This window comes from Entelurus aequoreus, linkage group LG09, assembly GCF_033978785.1.
Source record: "Entelurus aequoreus isolate RoL-2023_Sb linkage group LG09, RoL_Eaeq_v1.1, whole genome shotgun sequence".
Taxonomy (NCBI): Eukaryota; Metazoa; Chordata; class Actinopteri; order Syngnathiformes; family Syngnathidae; genus Entelurus; species Entelurus aequoreus.
Window position 1 is genome coordinate 56,974,795 of NC_084739.1, and position 8,683 is coordinate 56,983,477.

Consider the following 8,683-nt stretch of genomic DNA (forward strand, 5'->3'; position numbering starts at 1 on the left):
TGAACATTTATATTTACCATCTCAATTTATATTCAATAATTGCATTTAGATTTAACATTGAGATTTAGAGGGGACTTATTATGCAAAACCAACTTTTATTACTTGATTGTACCTGCTTTTGTGTATTTGTGATCATCATAAGTCCCCCAAATTTGAAATCAAACAATGGAAGCATTGTGGAGACATTTCTAAAATAAAATTGCTTTACTTCATACTTCCTCCAAAAAAATTATTTGGTATTTACGCTATCCTGTGACGTTTTCTGCCCTGTGACGTCAGTGGGTATCTGGTAGAGGGTTACCCGAAAAGCTCTGCGCAGGTCTGCCATTGTAGTCAATAAGCACCTTCTTTTTCTCCATCCTCTTGTTGTGGGAGCAGAATGGCTCGTACATGCACATGAACCCTTCGCTGTCGTCATTTCTAATACAAAGTAGCGCATCATTTGCAAATATATCTGTCAGTAGACTCCATATGGAAGCGCTAAAAACTACAACATGGCAGACAGGGAGAAGACGCAGCCGGAGAGCCCGCCCACAAAACGACGCGCCATGAAGATGGTTTGTAAAACATAATCTGTGCAACATTTAGACCAAAGAACCAACATTACATGTTATGTAGACCAGTGTTTTTTAACTACTGTGCCACGGTGCCGTGGCACACCAGATACAGTCTGGTGTGCCGTGGGAGATTATGTAGTTTTACCTATTTTTTGGAAACCAGTAATTATAATCCGCAAATAATGTGCCGTTGTTGAGTGTCGGTGCTGTTTAGAGCTCGGCAGAGTAACCATGTTATACCATACCATATCAGTAGGTGGCAGCCGGTAGCTAATTGCTTTGTAGATGTCGGGAACACGTCGTGTGAGACGACGGGGGTTTGTCGTGATCACAATATATGCAGACGACAGCGGGAGGTAGCGTTCAGGTAAAATGGTATCTAATGCTTAAACCAAAAATAAACAAAAGGTGAGTGGCCTCAAGAAAAGGCATTGAAGCTTATGAATGGCTATGCAGAACGAAACTAAAACGGAACTGGCTACAAAGTAAACGAAAACAGAATGCTGGACGACAGCAAAGACTTACAGCGTGTGGAGCACAGAGGGCGTCCACAAAGTACATCCGTACATGACAATCAACAATGTCCACACAAAAAAAGATAGCAACAATTTAAATAGTTTTGATTGCTAAAACAAAGCAGGTGCGGGGAATATCGCTCAAAGGAAGACATGAAACTGCTATAGGAAAACACCAACAAAAGAGGAAAAGCCACCAAAATAGGAGCGCAAGACAAGAACTAAAACACTAAACACGGGAAAACAGCAAAAAACTCCAAATAAGTCACGGTGTGATGTGACAGGTGGTGACAGTACACCTACTTTGAGACAAGAGCTATAGTGATGCATGGTTGGTTATGGTTTAAATTCATATCCAACAATTGCTACAACAACTTTTTATTGTCTGCTGAGTTTCACTTCTTAATGATTTCTGCTGGTGGTGTGCCTCCGGGTTTTTTCAATAAAAAAAAATGTGCCTAGGCTCAAAAAAGGTTGAAAAACACTGATGTAGACCACAGTTTTTTAAATGTAGAACAAAATATCATGACATGACCCTTTTGACATTTAGATAGAACATTTAAAGTCACTATTAAATAAAAACTTCAATGTGATGAAAAGAGCTGAATGAGAGAAAAGAGTGTTAAATGTGAAAAATATATCTGCTAGCAAAGTGTGACGGAATTTTTACATTTGGCACCCTCAAAGATTGCACGTGTGAACTATTACTGTATTTTTCGGACTATAAGGCGGTGTATGTACGTATTAATTCTGGTTGTGCTTACTGACATCAAAGCAATTTTATTTGGTACATAGAGTAATGATAAGTGTGACCAGTAGATGGCAGTCACACTTTAAAGATACGTGAGGACTGCAGGTTGACGCCTGTTCAATAAATGGCGCTAGCAAGTACAGGTTTGAAGTTTATTTCGAACATGTTTAGTTTATGGTTTCAATATGATTCATCACATATTGTACATATTGTCAGAATGTCACAAAACTTTCTGTTCACATGAGTTCCCGGCGAGAGAACAAAAGCTGTCTTTGATCTTACCAAGCAAAAGGCTTGTAAAACTCCACAGTGTAGGATGGGAAGCGACATGAAAGTGTCGGCTTCTTTGATCTATTGTAATCCACAGGAAGATCTTGTCTTGACCCGAGATCCACAAAGCGGAGAGGAAGCAGGACCTGACGCAAGCTCCAGGCATCTTTTCTTTTAACTGTTTTGTCACCGAGGGCAACAGCTGTTTACAACCCCCTCTCCCCTTAGAAACAGCTGTTGCCATGTAATCAGGGAAAGTACAAATAAAAGAGGAGGCGTGCAATCCTTTCGTCAGAGCGTGGTGGAAGACTGTACAAGAGTACAGCCCAGACGTTTCTCCTCATTGAGCTAAATTGAATCCTGTCTCTTGTTTAATTCCTTGCTTCTTGTCTGTTTAATAGATGTCATCGGTGTTTGAACCTGACACATATTTTCTTATATTTTCATGACAACATGTCCGAAAAGGAGTAGGAAGAAGAATAGAGCTTATCACCAACACGCCGGACTGTAGTCAGCTGGAGGCGTGTCTTAATGAAATTAAACAATGGATGTCCGCTAACTTTTTGCAACTCAACGCTAAGAAAACGGAAATGCTGATTATCGGTCCTGCTAGACACCAACATCTATTTAATAATACCACCTTAACATTTGACAACCAAACAATTAAACAAGGAGACTCGGTAAAGAATCTGGGTATTATCTTCGACCCAACTCTCTCGTTTGAGTCACACATTAAGAGTGTTACTAAAACGGCCTTCTTTCATCTCCGTAATATCGCTAAAATTCGTTCCATCTTGTCCACTAGCGACGCTGAGATCATTATTCATGCGTTCGTTACGTCTCGTCTCGATTACTGTAACGTATTATTTTCGGGCCTCCCTATGTCTAGCATTAAAAGATTACAGTTGGTACAAAATGCGGCTGCTAGACTTTTGACAAAAACAAGAAAGTTTGATCATATTACGCCTATACTGGCTCACTTGCACTGGCTTCCTGTGCACTTAAGATGCGACTTTAAGGTTTTACTACTTACGTATAAAATATTACACGGTTTAGCTCCAGCCTATCTCGCCGATTGTATTGTACCATATGTCCCGACAAGAAATCTGCGTTCAAAGAACTCCGGCTTATTAGTGATTCCCAGAGCCAAAAAAAAGTCTGCGGGCTATAGAGCGTTTTCTATTCGGGCTCCAGTACTCTGGAATGCCCTCCCGGTAACAGTTAGAGATGCTACCTCAGTAGAAGCATTTAAGTCCCATCTTAAAACTCATTTGTATAATCTAGCCTTTAAATAGACCCCCCCTTTTTTAGACCAGTTGATCTGCCGTTTCTTTTCTTCTCTCCTCTTCTCCCCTTTCCCTTGCGAGGGGGAGTTGCATAGGTCCGGTGGCCATGGATGAAGTGCTGGCTGTCCAGAGCCGGGACCCCGGGTGGACCACTAGCCTGTGCATCGGTTGGGGACATCTCTGCGCTGCTGACCCGTCTCCGCTCGGGATGGTTTCCTGTTGGCCCCGCTGTGGACTGGACTCCCGCTGATGTGTTGGATCCACTGTGGACTGGACTTTCACAATGTTATGTCAGACCCACTCGACATCCGTTGCTTTCGGTCTCCCCTAGAGGGGGGGGGTTACCCACATATGCGGTCCTCTCCAAGGTTTCTCATAGTCATTCACCGACGTCCCACTGGGGTGAGTTTTTCCTTGCCCGTATGTGGGCTCTGTACCGAGGATGTCGTTGTGGCTTGTACAGCCCTTTGAGACACTTGTGATTTAGGGCTATATAAATAAACATTGATTGATTGATTGATTGATCTAATCCTACCCCTTTCTACTTCACAGCAATTACTAACACATATGTTCACTTCTTGTTCTCAATTTGTACACAGTTTACATTTGGGTTTTTGGTTAGCAAGCGAGCCCAAAACTTTGACGTTTCATTGAGAACATAGGACCTTACACAGAGTGCTCAAAAATCTGTCAAAATGTTTTAGTTGGAACATTATGGCTACCATAGTCGGACGTACTGTGCTTCAACATACAGGTATTGTTATGGTGTGTTGCTGCTGTTTCTGCTGCCGTTTGTTTGTGGTGTGGGCGCCCGTGGCTGCTGGGTCTGGTGCAGGGGGGTGGCTGATGTTGTGACTGGTCGCAGCGCGCGCGCGTGGTGGTTGTCGGGGCTGACAAACTGTGTATATGTATGTGTATGTGTGTGTGTGTATGTATGTATGTATGTATGTATGTATATATATGTGTATGCATGTGTATGTGTGTGTATGTGTACATGTGTATGTTTATGTGTATGTATATATATATGTATGTATATTTCTGGGGGTACGTTCTGGGCCTGCCTGTCGGGTGGGGGTCGGCCCCTCAGGCTACTGCATCCGGACTGCGTGTCTGGAGCTCCTGGGTCCCGCCGTCCATCCCTTCCGGGTGGCCGTCTTGGTTGGGGCCTGCTGGGTCTGGTCCCTGCGTCTACTGTGGTGGCTTGGTGCTGCAGGGTATTCCGAGTTGCTGCGAGTCGGCCAGTTGTTGGGGTAGCGACCTTGTGTGTCAGCATGTCCGTGATCTTCTTTTAATTCTTTTTTTATTTATTTATTAATTTTTTTTATTTTTATAAATAGATTTAATTATTTATTTATTTATTTTTTTCCCCTTTTTTTAAAAAAAAAAAAAAAAAAAAAAATGTTTTATTAATATTATTATTATTATTATTATTATGTATTTATTTATTTTATTTATTTATTCCCCTACCTCAGGGGGGGGACTCGGCGGGGCGGTTGCTGGTTGTTCCATCTCCATCGTTGGGGTCCCTGCGGGTGGGGTGGGTGGTTCCTGTGGCCCCGTGCTGGGTGGTCCTGTGGCGGCCGGCTTGGGTGGGGTGGCCGTGGGCTGGCCTCGCCGCGCTCTCCGGGGGTGGGGGGGGGGGGGCTCGTGGGGGCCCTGTTGCCGGTGGGGCGGGGGTGGTCTTCCCGTCCGGTTGCGGGGGGTCTCCGGGCCCCTCGGGCGGGGCGTCCCGCCTTTCTGTCCGTGTGGGGTGTGGTCTCTCGCTGGCTTGGGGTCTGGCTTCCCCCTGCTTTTCTCGTGCCTTGTCCTCTGCCGGGTGCGTCTGTCTGCGGCCTGCTGCTGGCCCTTGTGGGCGGCACGGTGGGCCAGGCTCTGGGGTTCCTGTCGCTGTCCGGCTTGGCTGCGTGGGGGCGGTGGCCCCTGGTTCCCTGGGCACCACACCTACTGTTTGTGGGATGGGTTCTCGGGGAGGCTGGGGCCGTACTCTGGCTCCCGCACACACTGGGAGTCAAATGTATTGTACATGCAAATTCACATATACTCACACACATACATACAGACATACATAGGTACCTACGCTCCCACATACATATACAAATAAATACAGTACATATTTACACACTCAAAGTTCGTACATCCACACGCACATTCATTATACAAACATTCTGTATACACATACTGTACATATACATTCACTGTAAAAACATACATATACACATACTGTACATATACATTCACTGTACAAACACACACATACACATACTACACATCCATTCACTGTACAAACACACACATACATATACTGTACGTATACATTCACTGTACAAACACACATTTACACATACTGTACATATACATTCACTGTTCAAACACACATACTGTATACACATACTGTACATATACATTCGCTGTACACACATATACACATACTGTACATATACATTCACCTTAACCTATTGTTACTATAACAATCTACAAGGTTAAGGTTGCTTCTCTTTCTTCCCCTCCATTTTTCTGCATTCTTTCGTATCTCAAGTTATCATTACGTATATGTATTGTTGCATTTGAACAATTGTATTGTTGATAATAAAGGTAAAGTACTGGTATTGTTTATTATCAATAGCACTATTTCTATTGGTATTCATATTGCTCCATTTTTAGTGTAATAATGCTCATTGTCATTTCTGTATTTTTTTTTTTTAAAATTTTCGCTAACTGCTTATTTGCTATTACTTTTACCATCATATTTGTACATGTCATATTTGCTGATGTTGCTCTGTTGTTGTTGTTGTTGTGTTTGCTGTTGTTGTTTTTGTCTCTCTGTCTAATCCCCCTCTTGTCCCCACAATTCCCCCCTCTGTCTTCCTTTTTCTCTCTTTCTATCCCCTCCTGCTCCGGCCCGGCTGCACCAAATGATAATATAAATACATTTAATGAAGTCAAAATACAAGTAAGGCAACAAGAGAAGTATCCTACACTTCTCTTTTGTAAAGTAAATCTGAACAGCCGATATGGGCATCTACATCTGCTATATGATTTGCCCGAGAAGCTGGGCAGGACATTATGAAAAAAATAAAAAATAAAATAAAAAAAATTATGGTGTGTGTATAAGGACCCCAAAAAAGCACCTATTAGAAGACAATATCTGACATTTTGTTTCGCACTATAATACAAAAATAAATGTTCTTACCTATTTGTATCTGCTGATGTGTATTTGGGATTAGCATAAATCCTGAAAAAAATCATAATATGACCCCTTTAATGCGCCTTATAATTCGGTAAACCTTTTGTATGAAAATAGACCTGAATAGACCCGCTCATCAGCAGAGCTCCTTATAATCTGGTGCACCCTATGGTCAGAAAAATATGGTATGTATATTTTGTTTGTAATCTTCTGTTTTTAATAGTTAATAAAATAAAATAAAATAGAGGCCCCCGCAACCCCGAGAGGGACAAGCGGTAGGAAACGGATGGATGGATGGACAACAACAACCTTCGATAGTCGTCTACACACTGTACGACAGTGTTTTTCAACCACTGTGCCGTGGCACACTAGTGTGCAGTGCAGTGAGATATTATCTGGTGTGCCGTGGGAAATTTTGCAACTTTACCTAATTGGTCCAAACATTTTTTTTTGCAAATCAATAATTATAATCTGCAAATAATGTGCCGTTGTCGAGTGCCTGTGCTGTATAGAGCTCAGCAGTTTAACCATGTAATACTCCATATCAGTAGTTGGCAGCAGGTAGTTCATTGCTTTGTAGAAGTCGGAATGCGTCGAGGGTGGTTTGTCGTGATCCCAATATGCAGAGCACAGCGGGAAACAGCGTGCAGGTAAAATGGTATGCAATGATTAAACCAAAAATTAACCTTGAGTATTGGCCTGAAACTATATTGATGCGATACGATATCAGCAGGAGTCATATCAATCAATCAATCAATGTTTATTTATATAGCCCTAAATCACAAGTGTCTCAAAGGGCTGTACAAGCCACAACGACATCCTCGGTACAGAGCCCACATACGGGCAAGGAAAAACTCACCCCAGTGGGACGTCGGTGAATGACTATGAGAAACCTTGGAGAGGACCGCATATGTGGGTAACCCCCCCCCCTCTAGGGGAGACCGAAAGCAACGGATGTCGAGTGGGTCTGACATAACATTGTGAAAGTCCAGTCCACAGTGGATCCAACACATCAGCGGGAGTCCGGTCCACAGCGGGGCCAACAGGAAACCATCCCGAGCGGAGACGGGTCAGCAGCGCAGAGATGTCCCCAACCGATGCACAGGCTAGTGGTCCACCCGGGGTCCCGGCTCTGGACAGCCAGCACTTCATCCATGGCCACCGGACCTATGCAACTCCCCCTCGCAAGGGACAGGGGAGAAGAGGAGAGAAGAAAAGAAACGGCAGATCAACTGGTCTAAAAAAGGGGGGGTCTATTTAAAGGCTAGATTATACAAATGAGTTTTAAGATGGGACTTAAATGCTTCTACTGAGGTAGCATCTCTAACTGTTACCGGGAGGGCATTCCAGAGTACTGGAGCCCGAATAGAAAACGCTCTATAGCCCGCAGACTTTTTTTTGGCTCTGGGAATCACTAATAAGCCGGAGTTCTTTGAACGCAGATTTCTTGTCGGGACATATGGTACAATACAATCGGCGAGATAGGCTGGAGCTAAACCGTGTAATATTTTATACGTAAGTAGTAAAACCTTAAAGTCGCATCTTAAGTGCACAGGAAGCCAGTGCAAGTGAGCCAGTATAGGCGTAATATGATCAAACTTTCTTGTTTTTGTCAAAAGTCTAGCAGCCGCATTTTGTACCAACTGTAATCTTTTAATGCTAGACATAGGGAGGCCCGAAAATAATATGTTACAGTAATCGAGACGAGACGTAACGAACGCATGAATAATGATCTCAGCGTCGCTAGTGGACAAAATGGAACGAATTTTAGCGATATTACGGAGATGAAAGAAGGCCGTTTTAGTAACACTCTTAATGTGTGACTCAAACGAGAGAGTTGGGTCGAAGATAATACCCAGATTCTTTACCGAGTCTCCTTGTTTAATTGTTTGGTTGTCAAATGTTAAGGTGGTATTATTAAATAGATGTTGGTGTCTAGCAGGACCGATAATCAGCATTTCCGTTTTCTTAGCGTCATACACACTCTTAATATTTTGTAGCCCAATTATTATTAACTGTCTTAAATGAACTTACGCGATCTTAAAAGTTGAAGTGGAGTGCTCATTGCTTTTTATAATTTACAAAGTTAGGATCATGTCAATAAGTTTAATGATGTGGAC